Source organism: Eptatretus burgeri, chromosome 7, assembly GCF_056783735.1.
Source record: "Eptatretus burgeri isolate ZD-2024b chromosome 7, Ebu_testis_v1, whole genome shotgun sequence".
Lineage (NCBI taxonomy): Eukaryota > Metazoa > Chordata > Myxini > Myxiniformes > Myxinidae > Eptatretus > Eptatretus burgeri.
This window is the reverse complement of record NC_140967.1, coordinates 8,661,210-8,683,001: the sequence shown is the minus strand read 5'-3', so window position 1 is coordinate 8,683,001 and position 21,792 is coordinate 8,661,210. Positions and strand designations below refer to the sequence as shown.

The window sequence follows — 21,792 nt, the reverse complement described above, 5'->3', positions numbered from 1 at the left end:
CTTCCCCCATCCAAAATCATGATCTTTTCCACCATTATTAATCCACGCCATACCCACCTCCTTCAAATTCCCTGCTTTCCTTCCTGAAAGTCCCTGTGGCGTCCATCTGTTTACCCTGTGTACCCCCGCCCCATCCCTCTCCCTCCCGCAGATCTAATGTCTCTTTTTCTTACTGTTTTGTGTGTCCTTATTCCTGCACCTCTTGTCTCCTGCTCCCTTTGTTGTATGTTTTGTGTGTTAGATCTTCCATGAGCCTCCACAATGTATACCAAAAAAATTTGACAGACAAACAGGTGAAAGCATTAACTACTTTCGGTGGCGGAGGTAGTTCGAGTGAAGTCGATGGCATGCCTTTGCAAACCACCATGCTTCCTTCCTTATGCAAAGTTGAAAGATGACAAAGAGTTCCACCAGAAATGACCTAAGATCAAATTTTAAGTTTACAAAATATTCTATTTTGACCCCTGTGACCCTCAGTCCACAACCCCTGAGGCTTGAACTGGGGTCAAATCCCTGTGTACATTAGATATTTCATGCATCCCCAATGTTGACTGCATATACAAAGTTTCATTAAATGTTTTGAAATGTGCCTGTAGTTGAATTTTTTGGTATTTGACCTTTTGACCCTACCCCAGGGCCCCAGGAGGTTGGGCCAAAAAATACTGCTCTTGCACATTCTTACCATGTGGTGATTTTAACTGCATATCAAGTTTGGTGGATTTCTACACAACGGTTGAGGAGGCGATAGCATGACGGGAGGATGGACAGACAGACAGACAGACAGACGGAGCCAATTTCTATATCCCCCCTTTTCTTTAACGGGTGGGAATAATGATGACTAATCATAGCAAGGAGTTCGATTTATAGCACCCAAGCATCATATCTGTGTTCTGAATTCTATGCACTCGAAAGCTTTCATTTGAAAGCTCATTGGAATCTCCTGTGATGATGTGATAAGGAGATTTACCACCTCTTCTTTGATATTGGTCCTCTGCTCTCTCAGTCATCTGATCATCCCCAGGAACTCCAGAATGCCCACATCCTTGCAGTAACCGTCTCCTGGTTAAATTTCCAAAATACAGGCTGACTGCGCACTTCAACTCCTTTGTTCCTTCCTCTCTTCTCCAGTCGATGGAACCACCTTCCAGAGGCCATTCTTTCCCACTCTTCCATTCAGGGCTTCCATGTGGCAGTGCACCACCACCCCTGTCCTTACTCATGACCTTTATTACCACTAATCACCCTTCCTAACACAACCCCCTTACTTGCTGATTTCAGTGTTTCCTCCCCTACTCTCTCTCTCTCTCTCTTTTAGTTCGTTCGTTCCTCCGATCCTGGTTGGGATTGGGCAGCCCTCTCTCTTTTCCTTTCCTGTTAATGTATTCCCTTGCTGGCTATGCCCAGTTGTTTCCCTACTACCCCATTGTCTGACACCTGTAAAAGCCATTGCTCTGTTGTGTGGCATAATGTCATGGAGTGTGGTCCAAGCTTTTGTGTCCCCCTTTGTTTTCATCATGGCAGGATAGAGATATGTTTCGGCTCCAGGTTCCCTTGGTGATTGCTTCGGAATAGAGGCTGTAGCGTGACGCGGATTTCCTTTACGTCACCCCACCTCCTCACCACCGTCATCTTTGACGAGGTCCTGACTTTAGTCTCGGTTGACCGGATTGGTGGATGTGGAAATATTTATACTTCTCCGGGTGTAACTGTAAATGGATGATTTCTTTGTTAACCATGTGCACTGGTTCAGCAGCTCACAGTTGGTTACCGCGGCTTCATTCAAGCTGTCAGTGGAGCAAAGACAGGAAAATGTCAGTTGAGTACGAGCAGCAGAATTAGTTTGCATTTTAACTGGATAGGGGGAAAGGGTGCATGATATTTCAGTCAATACATCTTGACCGTTGGACTTTTGTGGTTATCTTCTTTCTGCAGAAAGACTTGGGCCTACTTTTTGCTGCATGGCTGCTTTTGGCTTCGAGTTATCTTCATTGTATCATTTGAAAGTGAAAAATAAACTTACCTCGTTGGGCCCACAACAGATTTTCTGCAACGGTGTCGAAAGTTCACGCTGGACACCTGTTGTCAAATACCCCGAAACTTTTCGATTCGATTAGATTGAATAAATTCCATTTATTCTTTGTTCTGTCAATCAGTGGAGTCATTTTCTCAAATCTTTCCAAACACCGACGTCTTTGGTGGACGAGCATCCTGGCAAGGCACTTGGCATGGCATTAATTTTTTGTTTGTTTCATCAGTCCCTTCGCTCTGATATCTTAAATTGTGAGATGTCTGATGAAAACATCTTAGAAAAAACTTCTTAGGACATGGGATGACGTTTAAATATTTTGTCCAAATACTACCGAACAGAGGGTTTTTGAAAGTGCCAAGAAAGCGATTCATGTTCCGCAGTGTTCAAGTACATAATTCAATTGAAACAAGAAAATGAGCAATCAGCGATTGCAGACATTTGCCAGGTCTTGTTTTGTGTGGTGTTTGTGTACAATTACTTTGTTTCATCTGTGCGCACGTACGATCCAGACAAGATTCCGTACCATTTGCGAAATTCAGAGCCAAAAGTATTTCTAAACTGAAAGTTTGTGTTCTGTTTCGTGTTATACACTATTCGAAATATAAAATTCATTTGAAATTAAGTTGTTCCTCAATCATAGACTGACAGCTATAGACAGACAGGCAGACAAAGTGAACCAAATGCTTAACTCCACTTTTCGCTCCGTGCGTGTGGGATAAAAAAAAATAAACAATACAACCTCAACGACTCATTATGGTGTATTGTCAAAACAGAATTGAGACTTGTCTTGTGACATTGCACGACTCATCAAACGAAATTTCAAATTCTAATTTCAGGTTTTTTTTAAAAAATCCAATCTTATCAGCATCATGTTTATTGAGAGAATAAAAGATGGTTTTTAAATTCACCCGAAAATAAAGTTATGTTTATTAACATTTCGCTGTATTTTTTTCCATTGATGCCATGGAAACCAAACATTGTTATTTCAATCATTTATCAGAATATTTAAAATTGCAATGCTTGTGATCCACCGGATCACTCACTGCCTGCAACGCTCGTTTGGTAAATATTACAGGAACACATATTTCGGTGGTTTTTGACAGGTGTCGTGCAAAAAGGTCAGATCTTGCATGAGGAATTGTGGCAACGATCAAAGTTTGCATTCAGTCAAAATTGCTTTTGGCATATCATCTCGAAATGCCTGGTGTTGGCTTAATGGTTGGGATGGTGGGCTTGGGATTCTAGGGTCCTGAGTTCAAATCCTGCTTGGCTATTGTGTTAATACCAGGTGGGGTTGACTCAGCCTGTTGTCCTTCTGATATTGGCAAAATGGGTACCAGCTTGCTGGGATGGTTGAGCCATTTGAGTTTCATGTGTTGGAGTGATGACCCGTCCAGGATTGTGCCCAATAGCCCAGGAGACTGCTTTGGCAGCACCGACGCTCTCTACAGCGTATGGTCCTGATGGATGGATATTGTCTCAAAGAGCATTTTTCTCAACAAGACTCTACTGCAGTTATATTTTGAAATATTGATGTATATTTCAACAACTAAAATTCATGTCACCCGGGCTTTAAATACAAAGCACATTGGTAATCGACAAGGAAGGAGCAATATCAGTGCTTCAGAAGCAAAATCATGCAATTCTGCATACATTCTTCCGCATCGCCACTTTGTACAAATGTTTTGCTTCCTGGAAAAGTTGATTGATCACAATATTGAAAGATGCTCCAGTCCCGTGCTGAAGTGTACATTTGGTGTTCATCATGGCAATTAGCACAAGGACACAGAATAATTTGTGCAAAACCTTTCCAGACACTCAATAACGAATTTCGTGAGAACGTGCTTGTGATCATCTTCGCCGTACCTTGCAAACTTGCACGGCTGCCGTCGCAGTGCCTGTCAATAGGTTTGCACGGCTATTTCTCATTTCGTTAATCTGGGATGAACACCGCTCAGCATTCCCACCACGGATTTAATCCTTGTAGAACGGCATTGGGAGAGCTCTGTGCGTTCCAACAAGGCACAGCTTTCTCTCTGATGTGACTTGTGAAAAGAACGAGGGATAAGTTGATCAATATGTTGTTTTTCACTGTGAGATTTCCATTGTTCTATTTTCATGGACCATCGACCTGAAAGCTACTGCACGCATGCACCGGCATAGCTTGCATATCGTTGTTCCATTCCTATTGCTTGAAAGGTACGGACTGTTGACTATATTTTGAGGTGTGTGCGTTGCCCTTCGTATCCGAGGAAGGCCGTTCGCATGAAACCTGTGAACGACTTGGTCAATTTATTTCCAGTGCAACCACACTATAAGATAGCAAGCGGTGTAGCTTGGCATCAAGGAACCTCAAGATGACTGGACCACTTGCTACCAGCAATCCAGGCAGGAATCTGGAATTTTCTCAGAGTACCGGTGCCAACTCTCTTGCTCTTTATGAAAGAGACCCTGAGATGTTTAATGTCCACTGACTGATGTCACCGGTGTCACTGAGTACCGGTGGATGGGACACTATTTGAGGGAACGCACACATTGATGCATTGCCCTGCATGTAAAACACCAGTTTGACAGATTATAGTTGGGTGGAGATTCAAATCCAAGCGAAACAGCTTTGAGGTGAGTGCACATACCTCTAGGGATGGCTAGGCTTTTCAGCCAGCCATTTTCAGGCAAACTTATTCTCAAAGTTCTGACTTCGAAAAAAAGTCCCAAACCATGGGAAATTGTGCCCGATACGATTTAGCAACAACGGTAATACAGTATAACAAGGTAATACGAACCTTTTAAAGATTTTTTATCCCCACACATTTTGAAAAAATAGGGGCAATACCCTTGGGTGCTCACCTGGTAGCAGCTGGATAAGAAGACCAGGGAACCACTGGTAGGTGTGGATGACCCACAAAATATGCAACAGAGAAGAAAGTAATTACCTAAGGATTTTTTTTAATGCCATCAACAAACTTTGGTACATCACGGATGATGAAACTTGTGGTCATGTTTCATCAAAATCGCATATGTGGTTTCAGAGGAAAGAGCAATTACCTACTTTGGGGGGCAAAACCACTGAGACCCCGCTTTTTCTAATGCCATGAACAAACTCTGGTACATCACGGGTGATAAAGGTTGTGGTCAAGTGTCATCAAATGTGCATGTGGTTTCAGAGAAGAAAGCAAATACCTATTTTTGGTGAGGGGGGGGGGCAATTCCTCCACATGGACCCCTTTAGACCCCAATTTTTTCTCATGCCGTGAACAAACTTTGGTACAACACGAGTGATAAAGCTTGTGGTCAAGTTTCATCGAAATTGTGTATGTTGTTTCAGAGAAGAAAGCAAATACCTATTTTTGGTGGGGGGGGGGGTTGGCAATTACCCCACATAGACCCTTTTTAGACCCCAATTTTTTTCATGGTGTGAAAAAACTTTGGTACATCATGGGTGAGGATGGTGGTGGTCAGTCAAGTTTCATCAGAATTGTGTGTGTAGTGCCTGAGAAGATAGCAAATACCTATTTTGGGGGGGGGGTAACACCCCTCCCCTCCCCCCCCATGGACTCCCTTAGACCCATATATTTTTTTAATGGTGTGAACAAACGGGTACATCAAGGGTGATGAAGGTTGTGGTCAAGTTCCATCGATTTTCAGAGTGTGTGTGGTTTCGGAGAAGAAAGCAAATATATTTTGGGGGGCAACCCCCTTGTAGACCCACTTAGACCCTGATTTTGGAAATGTCGTGAACAAACATTAACACATCATGGGTGACCTGTGGGGTTGCCTCCCTCCTTCCATAGAAACTCCCTCCGTAGACTCCCTTCAGACCCCAATTTTTTAATACCGTGAACAAGCTTTGGTACATACCGGGTGATGAAAGTTGTGGTCAAGTTTCATCGAAATCGTTTGTGTAGTTTCAGAGAAGAAGTTGCAAGTCTTTGTATGGAGGGACGGACTGACGGATGGACAACGTGCTATCCCACGAGCTCCCCAGAACTATGTTTCAGGTGAGCTAAAAAATGCAGGGAGATATTGGAATCGGTCCATCCGTCTTTATGTCCGTCACGTGATATTCTTTAACAGTTGGGAAGAAATTTATCAAACTTGGTAGTTATAATCATCACGTGGCAAAAGGTGAAAGAGCAGCATCAATTTTGGCTCTGACAGGATCAGACGCATCTCCACACGCATCCTGGGGCAGGATCAAAATATCAAATTACGAGCACATTTTGCTCTGGTTACACCTGTACTCTTGACACAACTATAAATTAGGTGCAGGTATGCATATATTTTAAATTGGAGTAGTTGGCAGTGTTTTCATTAATAATTTGGTTGAGAGAGGAAAAAAAAAAATTGAACAGCCACATCATGGGGGTGTGTTCCTTTCGCGAGTGGCTCTCTTGATTCAAATTGCTCAAGCAAGCACTCCAACGGAAAGGAGCGCTCGGCACCGCTCCACAACATGGCGGTCTCCATGCAAACAATGCGACATCGTGGTATGCTAGTAAATGCTGTCCGGGCCGTCGTTTTCAGTTTTACTCGATCCTCTTGTGCCAACTTCCCCAAATGAATTTATTGCGTTCGCAGCAGCTACGAAATATGAAGAAGGGGGAAAGAAAGATAAATAAATGGGGAGTCAGAAGGGGGAGCTCCCTACCCAAGCTTATCTATGTACTGAAGGGTGGGGCGGCATTTGCATGTTTGTAGATCTTTAAGAATTAGAAAGTAGAGTCGAAATTAATGTATGAAATGCACGTTTCAATAACATTATAACTATACATAACAGGGGTATGCCTCTGAGCATTTCATCGGTTGCAGCATCGTTTTTAATCTGACTATGGTGGACATTTTTGCTAACATAACGAAGCACCTCTCTTAATTGCTTGCTCTGTCTCTCTATCTGTCTGTCCGTCTGTGTCTCCACATCTATATATGTTGTTGTGTACTTGAGGTCATTAGGGATCACAAGGGGAGTTCTCGAACCCACAGTCTGGCCGACGATCCTGCAAGTCGATGAACTGCAGACAACTCTGTGGAGCGGCGGGTTGAAAAGACGTTTAATTCAGGCAGGGTCCAGCATCAAAATCTGCTTTACCTCCCCAGTGGATTAAATCCCCCCACATAGAGTACCGTGCTCTCAACGCTCCACTGTTATTAATCAAACGGCCGAGAGATACCCGAAGTGGAATGTTGGTTATTGGCTGACCATAACGAAAGAGTGGGGCTGAACTCCATGTTAGTATTCACACGCAATGTTCTCATGAATGGAAATGGACAATCGGGCAGTTTGAGAAACGGGTTTGTCATGTCAATATGAAGCAGGTATTTACAAACAGCGTCACAGAAGAAAAGCTCTTACCCCGAGCACAGAAGCCCCGTCTTATTCCTTCACTTCGCTACAGTTTCTACAACACAGGCACCTCAGTCATTTGGGGGGAAACGAGGTCAGGAAGAGTGACAGAGAGAAGAGAAAGAAGTCTAAGGCATGTTTGCAACCAGCGCAAGGTAGGATGAATCAGCATGTAATGGCCAGCGCATCTGGGAATTCTCCACGGGTTAGCCCCGCTCCCGGCTCAGAACCTCACTCGCTTACACGCTTCACCGCCCTCCAGTCACCAGTTTACTTGTCTCAGATCCCAGACGCGCCAACAACTTCGATCTGTTCAAATCTCCAGACTTATAAAGCCCAAAGAGAGGCATGGCTTGGGGACTGAGAAACCCCCTTCCTGTGCTCCTGAGTGCTGCCTTGGTGTTTTAGAGGTCTGTCTTGCTGTCATTGGAATCCACCAAAGCTCTGTCTCTCCTTTGGCCCACCCTCTATCCAGGCGATGGTCATTGGCTGTGCCCGGGGTTTGCTGCGCTGCCCGTGTCCACAACGTGGCATTGTCCTTGTGGTTGCTGTTGACTTTGCTGTTAGGATATGATAATCTTCCTCAGCCCAACAGAGTGTGGTCCTTTCTGGTGGATGTTGAGTCACTTTCTCTGGTAAATTGCTAGCCTTTGGTGTTTCACTGTGCTGTTTTGGCTTGATTTGTGCGTTGCAAAGCATGTTGTAAGGTGTATGAATGTTGCAAGGTGTGTTTGAATGTGTTGTGGAAGTGCGAGAGATAGAGATAGAGATAGAGATATATATAAATATATATATATATATATATATATATATATATATATATATATATATATGTATGTATGTGCAAATAACTAATACAAGGTGGGTGGGGGGAGTAATTTTCACATTTTAGCTTAGCAATATACTACATGGATAACTACATGAGGGATTACATAACTACATGCGATAACTACGTAACTACATGCGATCTGATCAAGGATGGCTGACTGGTAGACTGGCGGCTATTTTAGTCATATGAGTCATTCGTTTTAGTCATACGAGTCATGCTAGCGCTAGCCCTTTAACTGCATCCAGCAATATTACTAAAACAATAGGGGCTGTGACGTTTTATGTCTTTTTTACTTGGTAAAAGTGCAGAACAATGATATAATATACAATCAGGATGAAATTCACCGTTTTCATGTAAAATAAATCTGTAATTACAAATGCAGACGTTTTTTTCATAGAATATGCATTTTCGAAAGTTAATTGTGTGTTGGTGGAGGGGAGGGAGGGGAGGGGGTGGAGGGGGTTGCACAGGGCTGAAAGTTCGCCTCGGGCACCCAAGTGTATGTGCATCCCCAATATCTCCGAAAACCGTCACAATATTTTCACTTGAAAATGTTTTTCTCTGCAACCGCTTGGCCGATCGATGTAAACTTCAAACGCAGGAGGGACTTTACCTGGATAATATTTTTGATAACTCTAACGTCATAGGTCACATAGTATGGCAGCCATGTTGGATTAAAGGGAAAAATTTGGACATCTTATCTGAAACTGCTCAAGAAAATAATTTTAAACTTGGCATATGTCATGAGGTATCAAGGGTGGTATCAATGACATAATCGGTGAAGTGGTATTCCAGCCATAATTAGTTGAATCGTAATCCTTGTCCAAAAATTCAGAAACATCATAGATCTGATGTACGACCTGATATGAGTGAAGAATTATGTCATCGGTCACGTGGACTTGCGGCCATATTGGATTCAAAAATAATGTCGCGTCCGGGGGTTTGCCCCTACCTGGACGGATGGCCGAACAGTTCTGCCTTAGAGGCCCACAGCCGAGAGTCCTGGAGATGAATGTGCGCACGGGGAAGAAATGCTCGGCGCTTCACCAGGGCGGTAGCGCAGCACAGGGATTTTACTCTCGAACCCACAACAGATACATGGACGGACACAAGCAAATTAAATTATATTAAATGGATAATTTAATGACAGTAATCAAATATGTACAATGACACAAATTCAAATTAAAAGAATGAAAGAGAAACATGAGTTAATCTAATTTTTAGCCGAAATTCCTATGTGAGCTGTCCCCACACTCAGAAACACACACAGACAAGGAGGTCATATAAAATAAAGAAATCCCTTTTCATTCTTTCATTGAGCTGAGTCTAGGCGATCATTTCGGACTTGACGATCAAACCGCGTCGTCAGCGCGTGGGTACCCGCGCCCCATAAACGGTGCCGAGTAATTTGTGGGGCATTATTCGACGTCAGGGCTCCTGAACTGCGGTGTCACTTCTTCGTCAACCATGCTTGCCGATCCCGCTCTATTTTGTTCTCTTGCCAAGACGCGCTCTGGTTTATCTGATCGTCTCCCTCACACTGAACTCCACTCGTGCGTTCGCTTCTCTCGACAAGCTGCTTCCCTGTCCTCTCTGATCGCCTGCCTCCCATGTGCTCTTCTTCTACCTCCTCACGTCACGCACGTCAATCACCAGCCTCGGGGGCGTGACCTCGCCCACCATTACCCTTGGAGGTGGGGCTTCTTCCTATTTGGGCATGCAGCTCGGTTGTAATGGCCGTCGCCGTTGCAAAAATGTAATTCTATCTTTGCTGGTTTGCAATAAACCGAGTACATACTGGGGGAACTCATCCTTGATCCCGATCGAATTAACACCGCACCACCCCCTGTGTGGTGACACGTAACGCTTAAGCTCACAGTCTCCCTACTTCGTTTACATTGAGACGTCTCCTACATGTCCATGGGCCAAGAAACTCTATACAATCCTATCTTTCCGATGAAATTCCTCCATCTACCCCACAAACATAACAATGAAAATGTTTAAAAAATATTTTATTCTCCAGAACTGCTTAACAGGGCGATGCGAAACCTCATACATATGATCGACTCGCCATGGGGAATATAGTTTGTGAATTTTTTTCATATTCACATTCATTGATGCAATTTAAACCTAATGTATATGGGCCATAATAGTAGCGTTTTCAGTTGACAGTGGTGGTTTTTGTTCAGAATGAGTGTGCAAAACGAGACAATGTACTCTACCTCGTGCCGTTGTCGTTGCTTTTTTCGTTTCTGCAGATGCTTCAGCACGTTCTTTTGGGGAGCGTTTCCAGGACCTCTCTTTACGGTAAGCAATACACGATATACAGTATTGTCCGTATCATATTTTGCTTTGCAGTACTTTTTTGAAATATTATTTTGCTTGTTTATTTGTAGTTAAATCGATTCTCTCCCACGCACTCCCCCAATTCACCCCCCTCCCCTTCTAACCGAACTTGCATTTCCCACATACAGACGAATCGTGTTGAAGTAGCTTTGGTCACAATGAGTGAATGTGCAAATTTGCTGCATGTGCGGTCATTTCAGTACAACATCTAAAACTGTCAAACGTTTCCTGGGATGTTGGACCCGTCTGGTTGTCTTGCCCCAGCTAACTTTGCCTCATGAAACACAAGGTGCCAAGAGTGGCAGATTTTATTTTAGATTGTGCCAGAAACGCGGAATAAGACAATTAAAAGTCTCAGGATTGGAAGAACAGAGACAATGAAGGGAGGGTGCATTGTGGAGATAAAAGATCCAGGGATGCTCGAGTGTCCAGAAAAAAAACAGACAATGAAGGCCTCACTCCCACAGGCCATCGATCAGGTCTTGCGCTCCCTGCAGTATTTTAAATGGGATGTCTGCACCGCAGCCTCTCTTGAGTGTGCTGCTGCTAATAATGTATCCCCTACTTCTCACATTTAATCCCGATTTCAAGTTTCGAACTTTTGCTATTCACGTGCTCTACTAAAGATATTATCTCAGCCTGGAATGTGGATTTCTGAATAATAAGAGTAGACAAGGTATGCACATGCACGGGAAAGGTGTAATACCGGGTTAGAGCATCAGAGCTTTGATTCCCAGTTAAAAAAATGAACAAGCCATGAAGGGTGGGTACCTGCCTGATGAATTCGAAGGAAATAAAGTCATTCCTGGTATCAATGCCTTCCGATTCTGTGCCTCTTGCGTGCCCTTGAACCCGCAATCATAAAGCGCACAACCCTCCTTACAACTGCACAGCCTGAGCATCAACCCTTACCACCACAAAGCCTGAACGCTGTTGTTGTGGCACACAATGTAACGAATGCCTTCAACATCACAGAGTCCTCATTCCCCACTCTTGTCACTTATATGTGTTGAGTGTTGGGCGTACCCTCCCACCTCGCGGTCTTTTTTCCCTGTACCACTTCAATCATTTAGATTTATGGAGCCATGTGATCATGAAGCTCACATAATGGGTCCCGATATAAACTTTTTAATTAATATGCTTATTACCTCCGCCACTGAAGGTGAAGGAGGTTACGTTTTCACTCCTTTCTTCGTTTGTCTGTCTGTTTGTGTGCAGGATATCTCAAAAAGTTGTGCACGGATCCGGATGAAATTTTGTGCACAGGTTTGGTGTGTGAGAAGGACGAACTGATTAGATTTTGGTGAAGATTTGATGATTAGATTTTGGTAGTACTGTATAGTATATGTATGGCATGATATTTGGGCCCATAATGTTCTCGCGGATAAGACATTACGTGGCGGAGGTATGCGCTCCACCGAGTGCCCTTCCACTTTGTAAATGGATTCATCTCCAATTTGGGGCACATAATTTGGGCCAATGTGAGGATGGAATAGTCCAGCATCCCTGGGATTACAGAGCCTGACCCACTTCTCTGATCCCCCTCACGACTTGAACAGCACCTCATCCATCAGTAGAGAATCCAGGGACATGTTGCTATTTTGAAGACTTTGTTTAGCAAACTTTGTGTTTTCATTTCTTTGAACAATTTAAAGGCTCTGCGTATCTTTTATCTTTATTTTGTATGCTTGATTGAGGTTTGTGGAGGAGTTAGGGCAGAATCGAAGGGAACAAAATGGAAAGGAGGAAACACCAACAGCAGAGTAGACGTGAGAGTGAGATCAAGGGGAGCGGGAGAAGGACACATGAGGTTGAACAAGCTGCACACAAGATGAATGAAACACAGCATGAGGAGGAAGGGGAAAATGGGTGGGGGGGGTGGAGTATCACAATAACCTTGAAAAAAAAGAGTGCTTGGGAATGGGGTTATTTGGAGTAGAAGAAATCATGAGTATGAATGAGTGATGACCTGAGGTAGTGGTGAACAGCTGTCTTGAGTCCCTAGGGGGGACTGAACAGACTGGGGAAGTTGGTTCCACAGGTGAGAGAAAAGAGGAACGAATGAGTGAAGGTGAGCAGCGAGTCTGGATTTTTGGAGTCGAAGAAAGCGAGGGTTACCGGCAGACCATGTACGCCCTGCGGAATCCTCGGAGGGACAGAGCCAAGAGAAGGCAGAGGGTGCCAGACCAAAAAGGAGGCGGTAGGCGACAGAGAGACCACGCGACCTGCCTGCAATGCAAAAGTAACAGGCCTCGTCACATTTATTTGTGGTTAATGAAGGAACTCATGAGCAATCTCATAACCACTATGGGAAATCGAAGGATACTGTGACATATTGTACTAACTAATACCACATCCGATTAACCTGCACCTCACATTGACCACCGAAAGAACGAGCACACTCACGCACTGAGACTGCACAGGCCTTCTCTCTTAGGTATCGTGTGCTAATTTCCTGCCAGGACTTCAGATTCTCATCATTGTCAATCAGTGCCAATATGATCAATTAACCATCCGAAGCGATTTATTAGGATGATTTGTAAACCAGTTGCGAGGTGCAGCAGTGGAGAGCAGTAAGAAAGACATGTCCATCTTGCAAATTAATTAATTAACTCAAATTTGACATTTTAAGCTTATTTTTATGGTTATGTGCTATGTTTTCTATGTCCATGTTTTTAGTACAATGTGCTTTGTAACTCCCCATCCCCACATCAGCATCCTCTTCATGTACCTCTTGCATGGATCAGGATTCTGGGACACGCAATTCTAAACTCTCACTGAAATGTCCTTGTACTGTCTTCCTATTCCATCATTATTTCCAAAACATTGCACCTCATTTTAGCTCAAGTGGACTTTAGTCAGGTGAGCTGATGCGATCGAGCAGTGTCCGTCGGTAAGTGAGTCGGTGATTCCGTAAACACTTTAGTCATTATCTATTTAACCAAACAATTTTGATGAAACTTGGCCACAAACTTCATATTTGATGCCCAACGAAAGTTTAATGACTGCATCAAACTCTGTTAACATTAAGGGGGTTTGCGGGGGGATGGGGGATTACCCCCCAAAATAGGTATTTGTTATCTTCTCCAAAACTACACACAGAATTTCAATGAAAGTTGACCCCAACCTTCGTCATCCTTGACGTTCCAAAGATTGTTCAGGGTCTCAGGGGGGTTTGAGTGACTGATGCTCCTGATCCAGGTGAGCTTCAGAACAGGCAGTCCTACTTCTGAAATCAAAGCACACATGTAGAGGTACTTCTGACTCGCTGTACATTTTAGTGGTAGAATCCTCTGCACTGGGTACCATGATAAATTGCACTTAGCAGGGCAAAAATTACTTCATGATTATGGGAGTTGTAAAAGTTGTACAAACGGGATTCCCACAATAGTCCAAGAAACTCGACACGTTTTTATTTTACAACATGCAAGTAAATGTAATTATTTTGAAAACAGCCCTGACTAATGATGAATACACTTATATCATTGAATTAAATGTACCATACTCTGAACAGAGCATTTGTGCTGTCGAAGCACTTTTTTGGTATGCTTGGCTTATGCTGGGTGGTTTGGGTTATGCTGGGTGGTTGAGGTTATGCCGGTTGGTTTGGGTTATGCTGGGTGGTTTGGGTTATGTTGGTTGGTTTGTGTTATGCTGGGTGGTTTGTGTTATGCTGGGTGGTTTGTGTTATGCTGGGTGGTTTGGGTTATGCTGGGTGGTTTGGGTTATGCTGGGTGGTTTGGGTTATGTTGGTTGGTTTGTGTTATGCTGGGTGGTTGGTGTTATGTTGGTTGGTTTGTGTTATGCTGGGTGGCTTGGCTTATGCTGGGTGGTTTGGGTTATGTTGGTTGGTTTGTGTTATGCTGGGTGGTTTGTGTTATGCTGGGTGGTTTGGGTTATGCTGGGTGGTTTGGGTTATGTTGGTTGGTTTGTGTTATGCTGGGTGGTTTGGGTTATGCTGGGTGGTTTGGGTTAAGCTTGGTGGTTTGTGTTATGCTGGGTGGTTTGTTTGTTTGGATTATGCTAGGTGGTTTGGGTTAAGCTTGGTAGTTGATGTTATGCTGGGTGGTTTGGGTTATGTTGGTTGGTTTGTGTTATGCTGGGTGGTTTGTGTTATGTTGGTTGGTTTGTGTTATGCTGGGTGGTTTGGGTTATGCTGGGTGGTTTGGGTTATGTTGGTTGGTTTGTGTTATGCTGGGTGGTTTGTGTTATGCTGGGTGGTTTGGGTTATGCTGGGTGGTCTGGGTTATGTTGGTGGTTTGTGTTATGCTGGGTGGTTTGGGTTATGCTGGGTGGTTTGGGTTAAGCTTGGTGGTTTGTGTTATGCTGGGTGGTTTGTTTGTTTGGATTATGCTAGGTGGTTTGGGTTAAGCTTGGTAGTTGATGTTATGCTGGGTGGTTTGTGTTATGCTGGGTGGTTTGGGTTATGCTGGGTGGTTTGTGTTATGCTGTGTGGTTGAGGTTGGTGGTTGATGTTATGCTGGGTGGTTTGTGTTATGCTGCGTGGTTTGTGTTATGCTGCGTGGTTTGTGTTATGCTGGGTGGTTTGTGTTATGCTGGGTGGTTTGGGTTATGTTGGTTGGTTTGTGTTATGCTGGGTGGTTTGTGTTATGCTGGGTGGTTTGGGTTAAGCTTGGTGGTTTGTGTTATGCTGGGTGGTTTGTTTGTTTGGATTATGCTAGGTGGTTTGGGTTAAGCTTGGTAGTTCATGTTATGCTGGGTGGTTTGTGTTATGCTGGGTGGTTTGGGTTATGCTGGGTGGTTTGTGTTATGCTGAGAGATATGCTATCACCTTCACAGCAGTCAATGAGAACAGTAGTTTGTAATTCTGGGTACTGGTGATAATTGGCCAACACTTCACAAAATATACCGTGGGATCTTTGACATCCACCAACGATCAGTACTGAAAGATGGATCCTCTTAATGTTCATCCGAGGGACGGCACACACATTTTTGTATTGCTCTGCTTGCAAAACACCAGGATGGCAGTTTATGGCTGGGTGTCCAGATTCAAACCCAGGCTAGACAGCTTCAATGTGAGGTTTGCACATGTATAGGCTATCCTGCCAACCCATAAACACTTGTACATTATCTCGTGCTTTTGATACAGTCTGGCATCCTGCCTTACTCTCCAAACTCTATGCCTATGGCATTAATGACCAACTCCACACATGGCTTACTGACTTCCTCTCCTCTTGTAGCCAACGTGTCGCTCTCAATGGAATCCTGTCATCTCCTCTCCCTGTCAAGGCTGGAGTGCCCCAAGGCAGTGTTCTGGTCCCAGTCCTCTTCTTGATCTTCATAAATGATGTCTCTGACTCTGGAAAATCCTCTTTATAGATTTGCTGATGAGCCCCTCTGCCATGACTTCTGTCATCCCTCAGATAGAAAGGCTGCAGCCTCTTCCCTCTCTTCAGACCTTGAAAAAAATCACAAGATGGTCAAACACTTGGAATATGTCTTTCAATCCTGACCAATCTCACACTCTCACTTTCTCTCTCCGAAAGGACCGTCTGGCAACCCCCAACCCCCCCCCCCCAACCCCCCTCCCCCCAATCTACTCTCTTAACAATCATCTTGAGGAAGTTCAGTCTTTCAAACTCCTGGGTCTCACTATCACCCGTGATCTTTTTTTGGGCAAACTCCATTTCAAAGTTGGCCTCCAAAGCCAGCCTCCGACTGGGCATCCTCCGTCGTACAAAGTCCTTCCTTGACACACCTGAACCCCTTTCCATCAACAAGGTCTTCATCCACAGCTTGATGTAATCTCGCTGTCCTGTCTGGGCTGGCTCCCCTGCCTCACATCTTGCTCATCTTAACGCCTTGGAAACCAACATCTTCAAGATCATTGGAATCTCCAACAATGAAGCTGAGTCTAGTGGCCTATCACTGCAGAATCGCAGACAGGTTGATGTGTCTCTCTGTCTTCTACCGCCTCCTTTCTGGTCTTGCACCCTCTGCTATTTCCATGCTTTGTCTCCTCAATTCATCCCCAATCCAAAACTATTATCTCTTCTACCCTTGTTAACCCCCACACCCCAAGTCCTTCGTCATTCAAATTTCCAGTTTTTTCCCTCCTGTGAGTTTCCATCTGTATCCATCTTGGCCTTTCCTGCCCCTCCCCCCTCTTCCCCCATTCCCTGTCCAAATGTCCCTCTATGTCAGTCTTCAACTCTGCTGTTGGTGCCCCCCCCTCTCTCTGCCATTCATTTTTCATCCTGCTGTGTCCTGATCCGTTCAGTGTACAAGCTTTTCCATGAGCCTTGACTATGCATCCAAAAAAAAAACTAACATTTCGTATTTCTTGTAAGGGCCCTGTCACACCTTGACGTTTTAGCCAGTGTATGGAAACGTATCAAAATGTATGTAAAACGCTGGCGTACGCTGAACTATTGATGTTTTTTTTTCAGTTTTGGGCGTATTCATAACGAGTTGGACGTATGTATAACGTATTAGTAACGTACACAGAACGTTTCGATAACATATAGATAACTTATACCAACGAATGCTTAGCGTGTTGTCGGCGTTCACAACTTATGCCCAACGATAGTCTAACTTATGCATAGCGTGCGGCAGTGTATCGCCGACGATCACGTGGCGTAGCCTATTAATAGGCTGCCGCTCAACGATTTAAATCATAACCGTACGAGAAATCGAAGTGTCAACATCACCGTCATGCCGAAGAAAAAAACAAACAAACAAAAAAAAAACCATGGAGTCTGGAACACTGACTGGTTCCTCCTGTGAACCCCATTTGTATATACCAATTCCCCAAAACGCTGCCAATACGCCATTATACGGTAGCTGTAAGTTAGAAACACGTTCAGTAAGTTCTGTGGTCGTCCGGAAGACGTCAATCAAATACGTCTACATACACCAATGTGCGTTTGAGATACGTTACACATAGGTTCAAAGCACGCTTCACATAGGTTCAAAGCACGCTACTAATATGTTCAAAGCACGTTAATCGTAGGTTAAAATTTAAGTTTCGGGTATGCTAAACATTACCTCGAGGTGTTTCGACTTATGAGTAACTTACAAGTAACGTGTGTGGACGTGTGTCAACGATCGCATAACGTGCCTACAACTTATGGCCAGCGTATGCGGAACGTTCGAGTCATACGCTGGCATATGTTGAAAAATTTTGAGCATGCTTAAAATTTGTCGACGAGCTCAGCGTACTACGACATATGCCAGCGTGCTTCAGCGTGCTCTTAACGTATACAAAACTTACCCATAACGTATTCGACGTGTGCCAGCGTTTTAGACAAATTTTTCATACGTCGACATACGCTGGCTAAATCGTCAAGGTGTGACAGGGCCTTAACATTGTGAATATCTTGTTCTGAGAATGTTTTGAATCTCCGTTTTCAATAACGTTTCAAAAACACCATGTTAGTGACTCCATGTGTTCTGAGTGTCATTTGATTTGATTTTGATGTACCGTACTCTTTATGGAGCATAGGTGCTGCCGAAGCAGTTTCTTGGTAAGGGTTTCACTGGGTGGTTTTCCATTGCTTTTCCAGCATTGTTTGCCCATTCTCTCTTACCCATTAAATGCTGAGTGTCAAGCAACTAAGCAGCACGTACCATGTTTAAAAATCTGTAGTATGAGACTCAGCCAGGGTTTGAACCACTTACCTCCCAGGTTCAGATCGGATGCTCTAACCATCACCCCACCCGGGTTTGGTTATAAATGTCATGGAAAAGTTAAAAAAAAAATTTTTTATCCTGAACCTTGTGATATAAATAAGATACAGGTAAACTCAATACCTTGACTTATGATTCCTATACGAACCGTAATCATGATCACGTTTTCATGAAACATATGACATCATGCAGCGATATCCTGTACCTGTAACATATCTGCAGGTGAATTTACCTCCAAAAAGTGCATAGTCTTTCATTGATTCATTGCACCTCGATTGGCTGGCATTCTTATTCCAGGGAAGAGTTGTTTCCAATACCACTCATTACAGATAAGTAGGACGTGGGTTCTAAATAAGCAATTAATTGCAGCTGCTTGTGTTCCCAACAAATTCACTTTCAAGCACCAGTATCTACAGCCCTGAATAATTCCAGCATTCTTGCCCATTTGGGCTTTATTTATTCACCTTAAATTGAGTGCCAATCACGCATCTATTTGTCCTGCTCCTCCTCCATATGCAGCAGAAGGCTCCAGGTAGCATCATTGGCTGGGGGCACAGCGGTGCCACTGATGCAATGCCCCTTTTACCAGTACACTGGTATTCGTTCCACCAGTACACAGCCGACAGGGTCTCGAACTCGGGAACCCAAGATCCCAATCCAGCCACCTCAACCGCTAAGCCAACACCAGGCTTTTCTATTCGTCCTGAGTGAAGCAAGATTTTGAGCAACATAAACTCACATGATGATGCAAATGATATACAGATTCCCTGTCGCTGAGGATTACTAGTCAGTGTAGAGTAGGTCAACTTTACTTGTGCATTGGACGACAAAAAATAAACTCCAATTTGTCATCCTTTGTTGACCCGATGTCAGGAACCTGTGCTGTCACTCACACCTTGCCCTCCTGCCATACATAGTACAGTGATGTGCGGCAGGGGACTTTTCCATCCCTCATTGTTTATCAAACCGTCGAGTCCATGATTTGACCGGATAACTCCCCACAAATTTGGTGGCATCAATTGTAGTGCTATATTGACAAAAGTTAAAACCTTCCGACATTGTTTCGGAGGCAGAATGCTGACTTTCACTCTTCCTCTCCCTTGGGCGTGTATTTGTGATCGTGGTGTCTGTGTGTGCTTGTTTGTGGTTAATTCAATGCTGAAATACGTGACTTTTCAAACTGGAGAGTTCATTAAACACCTTGCCCTGCGCAGTCTTGAGAAAAAGGACATGGGGAGGGTCTTTCAATCTCTTGTTTTGCGTTTCCGAGCACGATCCATATTTCCGACGAGACGCCATTTGGTTTGAATTGCGACATCATCAGTGGTGCGAGTGCGAGCGGAAAATTTAATTAGTCAAGATGGCGTAATCTTTTGGCCAAGTACTGTTAAATTGGATGTTTTTGGGAAGTGGCAAGAAGGTGATTTGTGCTCTACAGTGTTCAAGTATATAATTAAATAATTTAAATAAAATAAAGATTTTAAAAGCTGGAGAAAAAAAAAGAAAAGTTGGAAATATATCGCCATTGCTGCAGTGGCTTTTACACCATCTAATTTAAAACGTTATAGTACTTATTTGTGCCTGTTGTTTGTGTCCTTTATGACATCACTAAAAACAGTAAGTTTCCTGTTTGGAATGATTTTCAATTCCTTTTGACTGACAGACAGGCAGATAGAAAAATTTACCTTTCTCCTTTGTGTGCATGCTCACCCGGGACGAGATTCCGTACAATTTGCCAAATTCAGAGCCAAAGTGTGTGCTAAACCGTGGGTTCAGGTTCCGATTCATGTTCTATCATGTTCAAAATATATAATTAAATTGAAATTAAGTAGTTCCTCAATCATCGACTGATGGGGCGGAGACGGACCAATTGCTTCACCCCGCTTTTCACTTTGCGAGCTGGGTAATAAGGTGATCTGGGGGTGACTCCATATCTAGGAGACTACACCCTCTGGATCCACAAAGGTGGATCACAGTTGATTGGAGGGTCAGCATTTGGGATAGTAACACCCATGAAATCTAACTCAAGAGCTGGTGGGTCAGCCTGGTACAGTCCATCAAAGTAACCAGCCCAGCGGGCCTTCACTTCGGACTCCTCTGTCAAGAGCTCACCACCCTCCGCATCGCTCCACAATAAGGTGATCGCCCCACAAAGTCATCTTGGAGATCTTTCTTCAATGCCGTGAATTATCATCAATTTTGTTCGCTACTATGGCCTCGCGAGCTCATATACGCATCAAATGTATTGTGTGAATTAGTGTTCGAGATATTTTTTTCAATAAGCCTGGTGGTGGCTTGACATCTTACGGTCTTGAGTACGAGTCCCTGTCGAGCCGATGAAATAACACCAGGTGGGTTGACTCAGCCTGTCATCTTTCCGATGTTGGCAAAATGAGTTCCAGGTTACTGGGGTAATAAGCCATACCCATCTTACTGGGAGTATCCTGTGTCAGAGTGGTGACCCGTCCAGGACTCCTTCACCAAATGAACCTGCCTTGACAGCCCTATGTGCCTCATGGCATGAAAGGAATGGTTATTATTATTATTTACAAATCAACTTGTTCTTCAGCCACGAGCAAGTTATGAAAATACAACAATGATCCCTCCCCATCACTGTTGGCGTAGCACGAGAGTGATCTGCCATTGGCATTGATTGACTCAGTCGCGAAGCATTGTGAAAGTTCACCAGTTCCTCAGCAAGTTGACCAGATATTTGCGGTATTTATTTCGTGGCTTGAAGTTGTGAGGAGTGTGTTTAACTTGTAGTGGTGTATCGAGGAGACTTTAATCATTCGATGGGAAGAGTTCAGGATTTCGGTACATCCAAGGCAGAGTTTTCTTCCCAATGCCATTCCGTGTCTGGTGCAATGAAGTGACAGGTGTACACCCTCTAGTTGTGGGTAGGCCAGCAGTCATCGAGCCGTCATTGTCTCCTTATCGACGGCAGATGCTTGTTCGTATTAACAAAAAATGGGAGGAATGCAAAACCACATCGACTGAAATTTCTCATATTTCCCATATTTTTGTGAGTCCAATTTGCATCCAGGAACACAACAATTATCCGACTATTAATTTGCAATCTCTGTCTGTCTGTTTGTCTGTCTGTGCACAGGATATCTCAAAAAAGTTGTGGATGGATTCGGACGAAATTTGTTTGATAGGTTTAGTGTGTGACAACGACGAAATTATTCCATTTTGGTGAAGATAAGGATCTGGATCTGAGAATTTAAAAAAGTGATTCTTCACCATTGTGTCAGGTCAAATATGGGAGCACGTGCCAGAGCAGCGCGTCGCTGCGTCCACTTTCCACCGGTACTCCAGGAGCCTCCATCTGGCCATCTCCCAGGCAGATGCCAGGCCCATCCCCATCTCCTTGAGATGCCGATCAACCAGCTGCAACCATAAGGCACATGGTCGGCCCGTTGGCCTCCTCCACTTATGAGGCTCCCTCACTGAGAGAATCTGGTGCACAAGATCAGCATCAGGAAAACGAGCCACATGTCCATACCGCTGCAGCTGAGGCTCACAGAATATACACGTATCAAATCTCATCTGAGCCTCTCTCAGCAACCACTCGTTGGACACAAAGTGTGACCA

At 44.0% G+C, this 21,792-nt stretch overlaps 1 long non-coding RNA gene across 4 annotated transcripts in view; it reads left to right on the top strand.

Annotated features, from left to right (window-relative positions):
• The window catches only part of LOC147022631 (uncharacterized), a 140,381-nt gene that overhangs the window by 99,117 nt on the left and 19,472 nt on the right, over nucleotides 1-21,792 (top strand). For 3 of the 4 annotated variants that reach the window (XR_015059825.1, XR_015059824.1, XR_015059823.1), the window contains 3 exons: nucleotides 5,935-6,027; nucleotides 10,458-10,506; nucleotides 11,764-14,150. This is a non-coding gene — a long non-coding RNA (uncharacterized LOC147022631). Of the gene's footprint in view, nucleotides 1-5,934; nucleotides 6,028-10,457; nucleotides 10,507-11,763; nucleotides 14,151-21,792 lie in introns of those variants that run through there. The other variant, XR_015059826.1, reaches the window with a different exon arrangement.